The sequence below is a fragment of the Triticum aestivum genome, chromosome 4B (assembly GCF_018294505.1).
Source record: "Triticum aestivum cultivar Chinese Spring chromosome 4B, IWGSC CS RefSeq v2.1, whole genome shotgun sequence".
Lineage (NCBI taxonomy): Eukaryota > Viridiplantae > Streptophyta > Magnoliopsida > Poales > Poaceae > Triticum > Triticum aestivum.
The window spans coordinates 577,935,377-577,954,661 of NC_057804.1; positions in this window are offsets into that span (position 1 = coordinate 577,935,377).

Sequence of the window (19,285 nt, forward strand, 5' to 3'; positions counted from 1 at the left end):
TTCGTAAATCACTAGTTACCTCAATGGGGATATGCATTTCCCCAATAATAAGTATTTCATATTTATTTTTGATAGTAGGTAGAGGTATTTGAAAACTTCCAATAGTGATTGTCGGAGATCTGTCAATAACATTAATACCATTCACTTGGAATTGTTTCTTCGCAAAGTGCACCGTATGCTCATTACCATTAATATGAAAAGAGACCTTGCTTTTATTACAATCAATCATAGCCCTAGTAGTATTCAAGAAGAGTCTACCAAGGATAATCGACATGTTGTCATCCTCGGGCATCTCAAGTATAACAAAGTCAGTCAAAATAGTAACATTAGCAACAACAACGGGCACATCCTCACAGATATCGATAGGTATGGTCGTTGATTTATCAGCCATTTGCAAAGATATTTCAGTAGGTGTGAGTTTATTCAAGTCAAGTCTTTTATATAAAGAGAAAGGCATAACACTAACACCATCTCCTAAATCACACAAAGCAGTTTTCACATAATTCTTTTTGATAGAGCAAGGTATAGTTGGTATTCCCGGATCTCCAAGTTTTTTAGGTACTCCATCTTTGAAAGTATAATTAGCAAGCATAGTGGAGACTTCAGCTTCTGGTATGTTTCTCCTATTTGTGATGATTTCTTTCATGTACTTTGCATAAGGAGGCATTTTCAAGATATTAGTCAAGCGAGTACGCAAAAAGACCGGCCTCATCATTTCAGCAAAGCATTCAAATTCTTCATCATCTTTATTTTTAGTTGACTTGGGTGGAAAATGCATAGGTTTTTGAACCCACGGTTCTCTTTCTTTACCGTGTTTCCTAGCCACAAAATCTCTTTTATCATATCTTTTATTCTTAGGTTGTGGGTTATCATCAACAGGTGGTTCTATCTCAACATCATTGTCTGGTTCTTTATCATTGGTTGGTTGAGAGTCTTCATGAACCTCATCATTATCTTTTTCATTATCACTAGGTGAGTGTTCATTACCAGATTGAGTCTCAGCATCTGAGGTAGAAGTTTCATTTTCATTATCAGGAGGTTTTTCTATTTCAGGTTCATTATAAGTGTGCAAAGTCCTATCATTTTTATTTTTCTTTTTCTTTCTAGAATGACTAGGTGCACTAGTGTTATTTCTTTGTGAATATTGTTCTATTCTTTTTGGGTTTCCCTCAGGATAAAGTGGTTCCTGAGTCATTTTACCTCCTCTAGGTGCAACTCTAACAGCAAAGTCATGCATATTATGATTCATTTCATCTAACAATTATCTTTGTGCTTTAGCAAGTTGTTCTAACTGAGTTTGAACCATAGAAGCATGTTTTCCAACAGCTCTAACATCATTTGATATTCTAAATAACAAGTCACTCAAGCGAGCAACCATATCATAATTATATTTCAATTGTTTCATAACATTTGCATTGTAATGATCTTGTTTTCTAATATAGTTTTCAAATTCATAGAGGATTTGACTAGGATGCATATTGTGAGGATTGTCATTATCATTAAACTTCATAAGAGAATTTACCTCTACCACCTTAGGCATTGGTGGTGTATTAAGCCCATGTATTTCTTCAATAGGAGGTAAATTTTTAACATCCTCAGCTTTAATACCTTTTTCCTTCATAGATTTCTTTTCCTCTTGCATATGTTCAGGACTGAGATATAACATACCCCTCTTCTTCGAAGTGGGTTTAGCTGGTGGTTCAAGAATAGTCCAATCATCATAATTTTTCAATATGTTATTCAATAATTCTTCAGCTTGTCCAACAGTTCGTTCCCTGAAAACACAGCCAGCACAACTATCTAGGAAGTCCCTAGAAGCATCGGTTAGTCCATCATAGAAGATATCAAGTATTTCATTTTTCTTAAGAGGATGATTAGGCAAAGCATTAAGTAACTAGCAAAGCCTCCCCCAAGCTTGTGGGAGACTCTCTTCTCTAGTTTGCATAAAGTTAAATATTTCTTGTAAGGAAGCTTGTTTCATATCAGCAGGAAAATATTTCCAGAGAAGTAATAAATCATATCCTGGGGACTACGCACACAACCAGGAGCAAGAGTATTCTACCAAGCTTTAGCATCACCCTTTAATGAGAAAGGAAATAATTTGAGAATAAAGTAGTAGCGAGTTTTCTCATGAGTAAAAAGGGTGGCTATGTCATTCAACTTAGTAAGATGTGCCACAACAGTTTCAGTTTCATAACCATGGAAAGGACCAGATTCAACCAAACTAATTAACTCTAGGTCGACAGATATTTCATAATCCTTATCAGCAATACAGATAGGTGAAGTAGCAAACCTAGGATCACATTACATTCTAGCATTCAGAGATTTTTCTTTATACTTGCATAATAATTTCTCTAGATCATCTCTATCATTGCAGACAAGAATATCTCTAGTTGCTTCTTCACTCATAACATAACCTTTAGGTACCTTAGGCGATTCATATCTAGGAAGGCTAGTTCTAGCAGGTGTTTGAGGAGTTTCAGTTTCAAGCTCATCATCATATTCAACAACATCATGTTGTATTACTCTAGCAATTTGTTCATCAAGAAAATCACCAAGTGGCACATCATCATTATCAAGCAAGGTACTAGCATCATCATAAGCATAATTCATAGTAAAAGTAGCATCATCAATAACTTGTGACATATTGGAATTCATAGCATGTGGTGGTGTTGCAAGTTTACTCATAACAGAAGGTGAATCTAAAGCAGAACTGGATGGCAGTTTCTTACCTCCCCTCGTACTTGAGGGAAATATCTTAGGCTTAGGATCCTTCGGATTCTTCATAGTGATAATATGATAATAGTCCCAAGTGACTCAAGAAATATAGCTATGCTCCTCGGCAACGGCGCTAGAAAAAGGTCTTGATAACCCACAAGTATAGGGGATCACAACTATTTTCGAGGGTAAAGTATTTAACCCAAATTTATAGATTCGACACAGGGGGAGCCAAAGAATATTTGAAGGTATTAGCAGCTGAGTTGTCAATTCAACCACACCTGGAGATTAATTATTTGCAGCAAAGTGATCAGTAGCAAAGTAGTTTGATAGTTTTGATAGTAGTGACAGCAGCAACAGTAACAGTAACAATGATAGCAATAATATGTAGCAAGTGTAACAGTGATTATAGCAATAATAATGCAGCAAGATCAATATAAACAAATTCGTAGGCATTGGATCGGTGACTTATTGGATGATATTCATCATGTGACAGTTATAACCTAGGGCGATACGACACTAGCTCCAGTTCATCAATATAATGTAGGCATGTATTCCGTAAATAGTCATACGTGCTTTATTAAAAGAACTTGCATGATGCTACCTCTTGAGCACTGCGTTGGTTTTCCCTTGAAGAGGAAAGGGTGATGCAACAAAGTAGCGTAAGTATTTCCCTCAGTTTTTGAGAACCAAGGTATCAATCTAGTAGGGGGCTCCTCAAAAGTCCCACGCACCTACACAAACAAACAAGAACCTCGCAACCAACGCGATAAAGGGGTTGTCAATCCCTTCACGGTAACTTGCGAAAGTGAGATCTGATAGAGATAATAAGATAAGATAAATATTTTTGGTATTTTTATGATATAGATTGGAAAGTAAAAGGTGCAAATAAAAGTAGATGGGAAACTTATATGATAAAAGATAGACCCGGAGGCCATAGGTTTCACTAGTGGCTTCTCTCGAGATAGCATAAGTATTACGATGGGTGAACAAATTACTGTCGAGCAATTGATAGAAAAGTGCATAGTTATGAGATTATCTAGGCATGATCATGTATATAGGCATCATGCCAGTGACAAGTAGACCGACTACTACATGCATCTACTACTATTACTCCACACATCGACCGACTCCTGCCTGCATCTAGAGTATTAAGTTCATCAAGAACAGAGTAACACATTAAGAAAGATGACATGATGTAGAGGGATAAGCTCATGCAATATGATATAAACCCCATCTTTTTATCCTCGATGGCAACAATACAATACGTGCCTTGCTGCCCCTGTTGTCACTGGGAAAGGACACCGCAAGATTGAACCCAAAGCTAAGCACTTCTCCCATTGCAAGAAAGATCAATCTAGTAGGCCAAACCAAACTGATAATTCGAAGAGACTTGCAAAGATAACCAATCACACATAAAAGAATTCAGAGCAGATTCAAATATTTCTCATAGATAAACTTGATCATAAACCCACAATTCATCGGTTCTCGACAAATACACCGCAAAAAGAGTTACATCGAATAGATCTCCAAGAAGATCGAGGAGAACTTTGTATTGAGATTCAAAGAGAGAGAAGAAGCCATCTAGCTAATAACTATGGACCTGAAGGTCTGTGGTAAACTACTCACAACTCATAGGAGAGGCCTTGGAGATGATGTAGAGACCCTCCATGATCGATTCCCCCTCCGACGGAGCGCCGGCGAAGGCTCCAAGATGGGATCTCGCGGATACAGAAGGTTGCGGTGGCGGAATTAGGTTTTCGTGGTGCTCCTGGATGTTTTCAGGGTACGTGGATATACATAGGAGGAAGAAGTAGGTCGGTTGAGCCACGAGGGGCCCACGAGGGTGGGGGGCATGCCCACCCCCTTAGGGCGCGCCGGGCAGCCTCGTGGCCGCCTCGTTTGCTTCTTGACGTCCACTCCAAGTCTCCTGGTTTGCATTTTGTTCCGAAAAGATCGCTCCCAAAGGTTTCATCCCGTTTGGACTCCGTTTGATATTCCTTTTCTTTGAAACACTGAAATAGGCAAAAAAAACAGCAATTCGGGCTGGGCCTCCGGTTAGTAGGTTGGTCCCATAAATGATATAAAAGTGTAAAGTAAAGCCCATAAACATCCAAAATGGGTAATATAATAGCATGATACAATAAAAAATTATAGATACATTGGAGACGTATCAAGCATCCCCAAGCTTAATTCCTGCTCGTCCTCGAGTTGGTAAATGATAAAAACAGAATTTTTGATGTGGAATGCTACCTAGCATATTTCTCAATGTGATTTTCTTTATTGTGGAATGAATGTTCAGATCCAAATGATTCAAGACAAAAGTTCATATTGACATAGAAACAATAATACTTCAAGCATACTAACAAAGCAATCATGTCTTCTCAAAATAACATGGCTAAATAAAGTTATCCCTACAAAATCATATAGTCTGGCTATGCTCTATCTTCATCACACAAAGTATTTAATCATGCACAACCCCGATGACAAGCCAAGCAATTGTTTCATACTTTAGTATTCTCAAACTTTTTCAACTTTCATGCAATACATGAGCGTGAGCCATGGACATAACACTATATGTGGAATAGAATGGTGGTTGTGGAGAAGACAAAAAGGGACAAGATAGTCTTAGATGAACTAGGCGTATCAACGGGCTATGGAGATGCCCATTAATAGATATCAACATGAGTGAGTAGGGATTGCCATGCAACAGATGCACTGGAGCTATAAATGTATGAAAGCTCAACAAAAGAAACTAAGTAGGTGTGCATCCAACTTGCTTGCTCACAAAGACCTAGGGCGTTTTGAAGAAGCCCGTCATTGGAATATACAAGCCAAGTTCTATAATGAAAAATTCCCACTAGTATATGAAAGTGAAAACATAGGAGACTCTCTATCATGAAGATCATGGTGCTACTTTGAAGCACAAGTGTGGTAAGAAGGATAGCAACGTTGTCCCTTCTCTCTTTTTCTCTCATTTTTTTTCTTTTTTTATTTGGCCTTTCTTTTTTTTTTCTTTTTTCTTTGGCCTTTCTCTCCTTTTTTTATGAAGTTCGAAGTCTCATCCCGACTTGTGGGAGAATCATAGTCTCCATCATCCTTTCCTCACTTGGTACAATGCTCTAATAATGAAGACCATAACACTTCTATTTACTTACAACTCAAGATTACAACTCGATACTTAGAACAAAATATGACTCTATATGAATGCCTCCGGCGGTGTACCGGGATATGCAATGAATCAAGAGTGACATGTATAGAAGAATTATGAAGATGGCTTTGCCACAAATACAATTCCAACTACATGATCATGCAAAAGCAATATGATAATGATGATGCATGTCATAATAAACGGAACGGTGGAAAGTTGCATGGCAATATATCTCCGAATGGCTATGGAAATGCCATAATAGGTAGATATGGTGGCTGTTTTGAGGAAGGTATATGGTGGGTGTATGGTACCAGCAAAAGTTGCGTGGCACAAGAGAGGCTAGCAATGGTGGAAGGGTGAGAGTGCATATAATCCATGGACTCAACATTAGTCATAAAGAACTCATATACTTATTGCAAAAATCTACAAGTCATTGAAAAAAAAGTACTACGCGCATGCTCCTAGGGGGATAGATTGGTAGGAAAAGACCATCGCTCGTCCCCGACCACCACTCATAAGGAAGACAATCAATAAATAAATTATGCTCCAACTTCATCACAAAGCGGTTCACCATACATGCATGCTACGGGAATCACAAACTTTAACACAAGTATTCCTCAAATTCATAATTACTCCACTAGCATGACTCTAATATCACCATCCTCATATCTCAAAACAATTATCAAGCATCAAATTGATCATAGCATCCAATTCACTTTCTATGATAGTTTTTATTATACCCAACTTGGATGCCCATCATTCTAGGATCAAATTTATAACCATAGCAAATACCATGTTGTTCTATAAGACTCTCAAAATAAAATAAGTGAAGCATGAGAGATCAACAATTTCTACAAAATAAAACCACCGCCATGCTCTAAAAAGTAAAAGTGAAGCACTAAAGCAAAACTATCTAGCTCAGAAGATATAAGTGAAGCACTTAGAGTATTCCAATAAATTCAGATTCAAGTTTGTATCTCCCAAAAGGTGTGTACAGCAAGGATGATTGTGGTAAACTAGAAATCAAAGACTCATATCATACAAGACGCTCCAAGCAAAACACATATGATGTGGTGAATAAAAATATAGCTCCAAGTAAAGTTACCGATAAACGAAGACAAAAGAGGTGATGCCTTCCGGGGCATCCCCAAGCTTAGGCTTTTGGTTGTCCTTGAGTTATCTTTGGGTGCAATGTGTATCCCCAAGCTTAGGCTCTTGCCACTCCTTATTCCATAGTCCATGAAATCTTTACCCAAAACTTGAAAACTTCACAACACAAAACTCAACAAGAAATCTCATGAGCTTCGTTAGTGCAAGAAAGAAAAAACCACCACATTAGGTACTATAATGAACTCATTCTTAATTTTTATTGATGTTAAACCTACTGTATTCCAACTTATCTATGGTTCATACCCCCCGATACTAGCCATAGATTCATCAAAATAAGCAAACAACACACGAAAAACAGAATCTGTCAAAAACAGAACGGTATGTAGCAATCTGTAACTTCAGAATACTTATTGAACTCCAAAAAAATCTAAACTAAATTGGTGGACGTGAGGAATTTGTCTATTAACCATCTGCAAAACGAATCAACTAAATAGCATTCTCCAGTAAAAAATGGCAGCTAATCTCGTGAGCGCTAAAGTTTCTATTTTTTACATCGAGATCAAAAAGACTTCACCCAAGTCTTCCCAAAGGTTCTACTTGGCACAAACACTAATTAAAACATCAAACCACATATAAACAGAATCTAGATGAAATATTTATTACTAAACAGAATAAAAAAGCAAGAAACAAAAATAAAATTGGGGTTACCTCCCAACAAGCGCTATCGTTTAACCCCCCTAGCTAGGCATAAAAGCGAGGATAGATCTACGTATTGCCATCTTTGGTATTCAACTTTTCAATAGAGCTCTTATAGCATTTAGGAGTTTCTTTCTTTTTAGCAATGATTAAACTCCTAGGCAAGAAATCAAGAAATTCATTTGAAGCAAAAGGTTCCTTTATGATAGAAAGACAATTGGGGTGAACACTTATTGATTTGAGATCCGCATTTTCCTTACTAGAAGATTCACCCTTATTTTTAGGAACATAAATAAATTTAGCAGTTTTGGTAGGAGGAGTCGGAGTATTTTTCAAGGAAGAAAAGGCCGACCCTAAGTTGGTAATAATGTCCTCAAGTTTACCGATTCTCGTAGAATCTAGATCTATTCTTTCATTAACTATAGGTTCTTTTTCTTTAAAAAATCAAAGTAGCTCCAACCCTAGATCCATATTGGGTAATTTGGTTATGGATCTTTTTATCCAAATTTTCAATCAACTCAACAGTGGCAACTTTATTTTCAATAATTTCAAGCCTTTGCATCACATGTTCCAACCTTAAAACAGTTCCATTAACCTAAAGAGGTGGTGGGCCAAACAAATCTAACATAGCATTATAAGCATCAAAAGTATGGCTACAGAAGAAATCCCCTCCGGCAATGGTATCAAGGATGCATCTATTCCAAGGAGTAATGCCTACATAAAAATTGTGAAGAAGAACGGAAGTAGAGAGCTTCCTAGTAGATCTATTTTGAGCATTGCAAATTCTATGCCAAGCATCTTTTAGATTCCCCCCCCCTTTGTTTAAAATTGAGAACTTCATGCTCGGGAGTAATAATGAGGATAGGAGGACTAGCCATGACGACAAGGTAAAAGAACTAACACACGAGCACACAAAAGGCAAGCGGAAAAGAGAGGCGAACGGGAAAAAGAGAGGGCGAATAAAACGGCAAGGGTGAAGTGGGGGAGAGGAAAACAAGAGGCAAATGGCAAATAATGTAATGCAAGGGAGATGAGTTTGTGATGGGTACTTGGTATGTCTTGACTTGAGCAAAGACCTCCCCGGCAACGGTGCCCGAAATCCTTCTTGCTACCTCTTGAGCACTGCGTTGGTTTTCCCTTGAAGAGGAAAGGGTGATGTAGCAAAGTAGCGTAAGTATTTACCTCGGTTTTTGAGAACCAAGGTATCAATCCAGTAGGAGGCTCCTCAAAAGTCCCACACACCTACACAAACAAACAAGAACCTTGCAACCAACGCGATAAAGGGGTTGTCAATCCCTTCATGGTAACTTGCAAAAGTGAGATCTGATAGAGATAATAAGATAAGATAAATATTTTTGGTATTTTTATGATATATATTGGAAAGTAAAAGATGCAAATAAAATTAGATGGGAAACTTATATGATAAAAGATAGACCCGGGGGCCATAGGTTTCACTAGTGGCTTCTCTCGAGATAGCATAAGTATTACGGTGGGTGACCAAATTACTGTCGAGCAATTGATAGAAAAGTGCATAGTTATGAGATTATGTAGGCATGATCATGTATATAGACATCACGTCTGTGACAAGTAGGCCGACTCCTGCCTGCATCTACTACTATTACTCCAAACATCAACCGACTCCTGCCTGCTTCTAGTGTATTAAGTTCATCAAGAACAGAGTAACACATTAAGAAAGATGACATTATGTAGAGGGATAAACTCATGCAATATGATATAAACCCCATCTTTTTATCCTCGATGGCAACAATACAATACGTGCCTTGCTGCCCCTGCTGTCACTGGGAAAAGACACCGCAAGATTGAGCCCAAAGCTAAGCACTTCTCTCATTGCAAGAAAGATCAATCTAGTAGGCCAAACCAAACTGACAATTCGAAGAGACTTGCAAAGATAACCAATCACACATAAAACAATTCAGAGGAGATTCAAATATTTCTCATAGATAAACTTGATCATAAACCCACAATTCATCGGTTCTCGACAAGCACACCACAAAAAGAGTTACATCAAATAGATCTCCAAGAAGATCAACGAGAACTTTGTATTGAGATTTGAAGAGAGACAAGAAGCCATCTAGCTAATAACTATGGACCCGAAGGTCTGTGGTAAACTACTCACAACTCATAGGAGAGGCCTTGGAGATGATGTAGAGGCCCTCCATGGTCGATTCCCCCTCCGGCGGAGCACCGGCGAAGGCTCCAAGATGGGATCTCGCGGATACAGAAGGTTGTGGCGGCGGAATTAGGTTTTTCGTGGTGCTCCTAGATGCTTTCAGGGTACGCGGATATATATAGGAGGAAGAAGTAGGTCGGTTGAGCCACGAGGGGCCCATGAGGGTGGGGGGGGGGGCGCCGGGCACCCTCGTGGCCACCTCGTTCGCTTGTTGACGTCCACTCCAAGTCTCCTGGTTTGCATTTTTTCCAAAAAGATCGCTCCCGAAGGTTTCATCCCATTTGGACTCCGTTTGATATTCCTTTTCTTCGAAACACTAAAATAGGCAAAAAAAACAACAATTTGGGCTAGGCCTCCGGTTAGTAGGTTAGTCCCAAAAATGATATAAAAGTGTAGAGTAAAGCCCATAAACATCCAAAACAGGTAATATAATAGCATGGGACAATAAAAAATTATAGATACGTTGGAGACGTATCACGTGACATATTTTGTCCTACCATCCCGTGGCAGCGGGGTCCATATTGGAAACTAAGGGATATTAAGGCCTCCTTTTAATAGAGAACCGGAACAAAGCATTAACACATAGTGAATACTTGAACTCCTCAAACTACGGTCATCACCTGGAGTGGGCCCGGTTGTTGTCACTCCAGTGTTGCCGGATCATAACACGTAGTAGGTGACTATAACTTGCAAGATCGGATCTAACACATGGATATAATGATGAATTATTAATCGGTTCAGTTCTAAGTTCGTGGCACCCGGGCCCAAAGTGACAAGCATTAAGCATAGCAAAGTCATAGCAACATCAATCTAAGAACATAGTGGATACTAGGGACCAGGTGTCGGTGTCAAAACCGGCGGATCTCGGGTAGGGGGTCCCAAACTATGCGTCTAAGGTGGATGGTAGCAGGAGACTGGGGACACGATGTTTACCCAGGTTTGGGCCCTCTCTATGGAGGTAATACCTTACTTCCTGCTTGATTGATCTTGATGAATATGAGTATTACAAGAGTAGATCTACCACGAGATCATAATGGCTAAAACCCTAAAAGTCTAGCCTGTATGACTATGAGTATATGTCTTGCCCCTACGGACTAAGCCCTCCGGTTTATATAGACACCGGAGAGGACGAGGGTTGTACAAAGTCGGTTATAGAGAAAGGAATCTTCATATCAAGACACCAAACTTGCCTTCCATGCCAAGGAGAGTACTATCCGGACACGGGCGAGAGTCTTCGGTCTTGTCTCTTCACAACCCATCAGTCCGGCCCACATAACATAGTCCGGCTGCCTGAGGACTCCTTAGTCCAGGACTCCCTCAGTAGCCCCCAAACCAGACTTTCAATGACAATGTGTCCGGCGTGCAGATTGTCTTCGGCATTGCAAGGCGGGTTCCTTCCTCGTTGTCTTCAAAGAGCTGTATTCGGACTCCCATTTATTGTTATTCCCATCGGCTTCTGTGCATCCATAGCTTCAGCTTCCACGTGTCGAACAGATACGAGAGGTCAGTGTATTTTTTGTAGATAACACCCTGGCCCTGTAAGAAAAACGTCTATTTAAAGGAACTGGATCTCAGATTCATTCCACACCACTCGAAAAATCCTTAGAGCTTGCTAGGAGAGACAATTCCAACATGGCCAGTGCTCCCTGTTCTTCCTCCCATCCCCATGGCCCTAAATTAGGTGATTGGAAGAGGTGCTCTGTATCCCATGATCAGCTAATGAAGCTGCAAACCCAGGGATTCCTTCCCCCCGTGGATTTAGTCCCCGTTCGAGCAGGATTAACTTCCTTCAACAGCGGGTCAGGCTGAGAATTTCCCCAATCCATCCAGGGGGAACTAGTGTGCTTTGTTCCCTACCTGCTAAGAGGCGTCTGTTTCCTAATCCATCCGTTCCTTCGAAGACTTCTGGAGTACTATGGTCTTCAACTTCATAATTCACTCCCGCCTCCATCCTGCACATCGTAGGTTACGTCGCGCTTTGCAACCTATTCTTGGGTTGTGAGGCCCATTTTGAACTATGAAGGAAGCTATTTTGCCTCGTCCCCCGTAAGCAAGAGCGATCGATATTTGAAGTGGGCGGAGCCGAGGTATGGCGTGTTGTCGGGACCGGATACCTGTCTGGCACGCCGAAGAAGGCACCCAAAGAGTGGCCTTCCGAATGGTTTTATATCAAGGACGTCGCCCTTCCTGACCCAGTCCGAATGGGTCTACTCGAGTTTTCAAGCGCTCCGCTGAACAAGCGCCACAGTTGGCGCCCTTGGACCCTCGAGGAGGAAGATAGTGCGGAAGTCCATCAATTGATGGGCAAGATGAAGACGCTCGCCCAGTCCGGATTAACAATAGTCGAGGTAATAGCGACTTCCATAGTGCGGGGGATTCAACCACTCCAATATAGAGGGCTTCCCATGTGCAACTATAATGGGGAAGATGACGCCTCCCGCTGCTGTTGAAAGGGGCCGGATACCCCCGCCGCCCTGGCCAAAATATTGGCCGAACTATTCAAAGGGGAGAAAGAGGAATTCTCCCGCATTAAGCGCCGAGATGGGTATTCCATGTACAATCCTCATAGCTGGGTGAGTTCTTACCGCACCATTTTGCCCAATTCTTTTCTTGAGTCGCTTTGAATGAGCATTAATCCACCCATTTGTAATAGGAATGGCGGAAGGTTACCGAGGGGATCCATAGCCCCGCCCCACAGCCAGAGAATCACAACAGGGACCTTGACCCTGGATTCGAGATGGATCCAGTCATATTTGTGGAGCTGGAGGATGGAGTATTTTACCAGGCGAGCTATGACGGCACGGAAGTGGCCATCATTGCCGACTATCCTGGTCTCCTCCCTGCCTCACATGTAAGTAATTGAGAGGCACCTTCTTCGAAAGAGTTTGCTTATTACACCTTACCCACCACACTATTTCATGCTTCAAAGGGAAGGCGCCCGACGTCTCGACGTGCACCAGAGGCATCTCCTAGGAGAGCGGCGCCCGCGCCGGACAATTCTTTGAAGAGGAAGGCAAACAACAACATGGCAGAGCCTTCATCCAAGAGGTATAATTTAATCATGCACCCCGGCACTCGCATAGGATTGTGACATTATCCGCCACGTCTTTATCAGGATAAGCGTTCACCAGACTATGTCCGGGGATCCTTCCAGTCGTGACTCCACAAGACAGGTTCCGGACCCTGCCTCAAAGGCAAGGGTCGATATAAGTATGATGCCAGATTATCCTTCGGCAGAGGATTTGGATGATGTATCTGTCACAAACTCTGAAGTGGAAAGCGCTATAAATCATCGGCGCCGGCGGGACGCTCTTCGCGACCCCAACTTTTCGAAAGAGGCATTCAACGCCTTCAGCTCGGCCGATGCATACGCTCGAGCTGCTCGAGACGGGCTTACCAGAGCCACTGACCAGTATTTGAAAGACATTCAGGTGAGTTTATATTATGCAAAGCTGATAGTTATATACCAGTAGCCCCCGAGACTTGAAGCAGTTGATACAACTGATTTAAGGATCATTGTGTAACCAGGTGCTCACGAAGAATAACAACCTGCTGTCCCAAGAGCTAGAAAAGTGCCGGACCCAGCTAGCTACGGCAACTGCCAACCTGGAAAAATCCCTGGAGGCCCCTGCTGGTAATGTTTCTCCCCATCTAGAAAGATGTGATCATATACCAGTAATGTTAAAACAGTTGTATCTCCCTTGACAGGATCCTTGGATCAACTGAAAGAGGATCTGAACGTCGCAAGGGCGGGTGAACAGGAGGACAAAAGGCAACTGGCCGTCGGCGAACGTGTGCTAAAATGGGTTAGGGATGACAAAAATAAGCTGCAGAATGCCAACACCCTGCTGGGCGAAGAATTAAAAGACGTGCGAGCCCAACTAGCCGACTCCGTGAAGGAGAATAAGAGACTACGTGGAGGCATATTTAGTATTCTTTGTGATTTTGTCACCATACAATTCGGTGAGGATAGGAACTGACAGATTTATGTCTGCAGGTATGCTGACCGGCCGTGCCGAAGAAGAAATGTCCGAATCTCAAGGCGATCTGCTACAAAAGCTGTCCCAAATGCATGAACGAGCTCGGCAAGCAATGTGAAGTGTTGCCAAGGCTTTATGGCCATCCGCCTCCCCGCCCGGAAGTATGGCGGAGCTCGTGGAGCTATTCAAAGGAGCACGGCGGTGCATTAAATTATGGAAGATATGGACCTGCCGAGAAGGTGCGCGAGAGGCTTGGGCCATGGTTAAGACACGGTACACCAAGCTTGATCCGAATCATATGGCTCGGGTCGGGCCTAAAGGGTTAAATGGAAAAGAAATCCCAATTAGCTTGGTGTATATGACCAAGTAAAGGTAGCCACCAAATATTCCCAACAGGATTGTAAGCTAGATAGCCTGTTACACGGCATAGAGGAAGAAGTTTTTGAGTCCAACTGACTATGTACTTCTAGTGACAAATTTGTCCCTAGCCGGATGGTAAAAAAATTGTCATGGTAGACCTTTTCTCTTCAACCTCTGATCCCGAAGGTGCGGAGTTTTTTCAAATACCCGCTCGGTAATATAGACCGGGGTATGCGTGGAAACCAGGCGTAGGGGTCATAGTTGCTTGATTAGACAAGTTGTATCCGATTAGCTATGTTATATTACATTGTAATTGTAAGAAACATCTTCTAGAGAGAATAGTTCCGTTAAGGGTTCATTTCCCTGGGTGGACGTGCACGAGTAGGCATGTCCGAACTATGATCGAAAGTCGTAGTATATGTAACATCTGGGGGTTCATAGTGTAATGAGTGTAAAACATCTTTAGTTCGCCTACCAAATATTCCCTTAAGAATGCTAGCTTTCGGCTTCACCCAGTCTGAGGTACACATCTGGATGACACGACATTAATAATCGCGGAGGTGCTCCCTTTATGCCCTAGCCGAACTAACGGGAACGTAGGGCATAAGCACAGGAGCCAGGCAACCCAGCTTGCCCAAAACTTAAGTCATATCGATGCATATAATGGCGAAGAAAAGGTACACATGCGGAAGAGGACACATGTGTGTTGAGCGTGATGTGCAAAAAATAATAATAAGCTTCAGTAAAGGAAGCCCCCAAGTATAATGGACGGACATATTTGAGGATATGTATGTCACAAGTGCATGATTTAGCCGTACAAAAAGCTTTGAAGCTAAAAAAATAAAAAACGAAAAGAGAGGAAGAAAGTAATGAAAACAATAGGGAGAAGGAAACGAACAAAGAGTTCAGCGCTAGGCATAGAATCTTCGGAGTCTGGCCGCGTTCCAAGAGTTCGGCTCGAGACAGTGTCTGATGCGTCACGCAGGCGGTATGCTCCTCCCGTGAGAACTTCGGCAATGATGAAGGGACCCTCCCACTTGGGCTTGAGTTTGTCCTTTTTCTTCTCCGGCAAGCATAGAACGAGGTCGCCAACGTTATAAGTTTTGGCCCGCACTTCTCTACTTTGATATCTGTGAGCCTGCTGTTGATAAACTATGGAACAGGCTTTTGCGATGTTGCGCTCCTCCTCCGGGGCATCTAGACTGTCCTGCCGATCAAGCTCGGCCTCTCTCTCTCCATACATGCGCACTCAAGGTGAGTCATGAATAATGTCGCAGGGCAAAACGACCTCTGCACCGTACACCATGAAGAATGGCGTGTATCCGGTTGTTCGATTGGGCGTGGTCCACAGCCCCCAGAGTACAGAGTCGAGCTCCTCGACCCAGTGCTTGTATGATTCTTTCAATGAATGCCGCTCATGATGAGACCATTAGCTCATGCAACCTGACTGTTTGTTTGCGAGTGATAAACCAAGGCGTAATCGAGCTTAATGCCCAACTTAGCACACCAGGATTTGGCTTCACCGATTGTAAAATTAGAGCCGTTATCGGTGATGATACTATGTCGGACACCATAATGGCGTACGACGCCTTATATAAAGTCTATCACCAGTCCGGATTCGGCCGTTTTTACTAGTTTGGCCTCTATCCATTTTGTGAATTTATCCACCATGACTAGCAGATATTCTTTCTTGTGGCTTCCTCCTTTAAGGGGTCCAACCATATCAAGCCCCCAGACCGCGAAAGGCCAAGTAATGAGGATTGTCTATAGAGTGGTGGGAGGCATATGGCTTTGGTTGGCGAAGAGCCGACATCCGATGCAATGTTGGACAAGGTCCTGTGCGTTTGCTTGGGCCGTCGGCCAATAGAAACATGTACGGAAGGCCTTACTTACAATGGCCCGAGCCGCGGCGTGGTGACCACCGATACTGGCGTGAATTTCGGCCAAGAGCTGCCGTCCCTCTTCTTCGGAGATACATCTTTGAAGTACTCTGATAGCACTTTTCTTGTAGATCTCTCCTTCATGGACCTTGTAGGCTTTTGAGCGCCGGGCAATTCAGCGAGCCTCATTCTGATCCTCAGTGAGCTCTCGCCTATTAAGGTAGGCCAAGAAGGGTTCGGTCCATGGGGCAGTTACTGCCATGATAAGATGGGCCGATGGTGTTATTTCAACGACTGACCCTCCGACGATGTCAGTATCATGTTTGGAATCTGGGGGTATAATCGGATCTGGACTAGTGTTGCTGCTCTCATCCTGCCACATCACTGATGGTTTGAAGAGCCTTTCTAAAAAGACGTTAAGCGGGACGGGGTCATGCTTGGCGCCCAGGCGTGCAAGGACACCCGCCGCTTGATTTTTTTCTTGAGCCACATGATGAAACTCGAGGCCCTCGAACCGAGCTGATATTTTGAGTACATCTTTGCGATAAGCCGACATCTTAGGATCCTTGGCATATAAGGCTCCATTTATTTGGGATATTGCGAGATTTTAATCCCCGCGCACCTCCAGGCATTGGATGCCCATGGAGACAACCATCCGAAGACCATGTAACAAGGCCTCGTATTCGGCTGCATTGTTGGAATCTGTGTATAATATTTGGAGTACATATTGGACTGTGTCCCTAGTAGGGGACATTAGAACGACGCCCACTCCTAAACTGGCCAGCATTTTAGAGCCATCAAAGTACATGACCCAGTTGGAATATGTGCCGTATTCTTTAGGGAGTTCGACCTCCGTCCATTCGGCGACAAAGTCGGTCAGTACTTGGGATTTAATGGCCCGACGCGGTTTGTATGTTATGTCGAATGGAAGGAGCTCAATGGCCCACTTTGCGATCCGGCCCGTGGCATCGCGGTTGTTTATTATGTCATTAAGTGGTACTTTGGAAGCCACCGTAATTGAGCACTCTTGAAAGTAGTGTCGTAGCTTTCGGGATGCCATGAAGACCGCGTATGCTATCTTTTGGTGATGAGGGTACCAGGATTTGCATGGCGTGAGGATAGTGGATACGTAGTATACCGGCTTCTGAAGTTGGAATTTTTGCCCGTCCACCGCTTGTTCGACGACGAGGACCATGCTCACCACCTGGTGTGTTGCCCAGATGTATAATAACATAGGTTCGCTGATGTTCGGTGCAGCCAGGATTGGGTTGCTGGCTAGCAGAGCTTTTATCTCTCCAGTTTGGCGCGGCGTCTCATCGATGTTTGGCGCGGCCAGGACAGGGTTTGTTGCTAGTATGGCTTTTATTTCTTCGAGTCCGGCCGTGGCGGCATCCGTCCACTCGAAGTGTTCGGTGCACCAGAGGAGGCGGTAAAGGGGTAATGCCTTTTCCCCCAAGCGGGAGATGAAGCGGCTTAGAGCCGCCACGCATCCAGTCAATTTTTGTATTTGCTTGAGATCTTTTGGAATATCCAATTGTGACAGAGCTCGGATCTTGGCTGGGTTTGCTTTAATTCCTCTACTGGATACAATGAAGCCCAAGAGCTTTCCGGCTGGTACGCCGAAAACGCATTTTTCCGGGTTGATCCTAATGTCATATGTTCGGAGGTTTTCGAACGTGAGCCTCAAGTCGTCTATTAGAGTTTCGACGTGTTTGGTTTTGACGACCACGTCATCCACATACGCTTCAACTGTTTTGCCGATCTGGTTGGCCAGACATGTCTGAATCATGCGCTGATATGTTGCACCAGCGTTTTTGAGCCCGAAGGGCATCGTGTTGAAGCAGAACGGGCCGTATGGGGTGATGAATGCCGTTGCGGCTTGGTCTGACTCTGCCATCTTGATCTAGTGGTAGCCAGAGTATGCATCGAGGAAACACAATGAATCGTGTCCTGCAGTGGCGTCGATGATTTGATCAATGCGGGGGAGGGGGAAGGGATCCTTTGGGCAGGCCATATTTAGGTCTTTAAAATCGACGCATAGGCGCCAGGATTTGTCCTTCTTTGGTGCCATCACCAGGTTTGCTAGCCAGGCCGGATGTTTTATATCTCTGATGAATCCGGCTTCTAGTAGTTTGGCTAGCTCCTCTCCCATGGCTTGTCTCTTGGGTTAGGAGAAACGCCGAAGAGTCTGCTTAATGAGCTTGAATCCTTTTAGGATGTTCAGACTGTGCTCGGCCAGCCTGCGTGGGATTCTTGGCATGTCTGAAAGGTGCCAGGCAAAAATGTCCCAATTTTCTCGTAGGAATTCTCTGAGTGCGGCATCTACATCTGGGTTCAGTTGTGCCCCGATGGAGGCCGTTTTTGTAGTGTTCGTTGGATGGACTTGGAATTTGACTATTTCGTCTGCCGTCTTGAAGGAGGTGGGCTTGGATCTTTTGTCGAGTATCACGTCATCCCTGTCCACCGTGGAGTGCAACACAGTTAGTTCCTCGGCCGCTAGGGATTCGGACAATGCCTCGAGGGCCAGTGCGGCTGTCTTGTTTTCGGCGCGGAGCGCTGTGTCCGGTTCACTAGCAAGAGTGATGATTCCGTTGGGTCCGGGCATTTTGAGCTTCATGTACCCGCAATGGGGTATAGCTTGAAAAATTGTGAATGCTTCTCGCCCTAACAGAGCATGGTATCTGCTCCTGAACTAGGCCACTTGAAATGTGACCTCCTCGGATCTGTAATTATCCGGCGTGCCGAACACCACATCCAGTGTGATCTTCCCTGAACAGCACGCTTCCCGGCTGGGGATTATTCCTCTAAAGGTTGTGTTGCTTCGCTCAATGCGGCTCTAGTCTATTTCCATTTTTTGCAGGGTTTCCTCTTAGATGAGGTTCAGTCCGCTGCCACCGTCCATGAGTACCTTTGTAAGCCGGAAGCCGTCCACTATCGGACTAAGGACCAGTGCGGCTGGTGCTCGGGCTGTCCGGAATTTAGGTTCGTCACTGGCATTAAAGGTAATAGCCATGTCACTCCATGGGTTTATTGTTGCTACTTGGTAGACTTGGGTAAGGCTGCGGAGCGTTTGTTTCCTTGCATTGTTTGATGCGAAAGTCTCGAAGACTGTTGACACCGTACTGGCGTTTCTGGGGTGGTGCTCTGCGGATTCTGGAGTTAAAAGCTCCTCGCCACTTCTGGCCACCTGCCGGAGTAT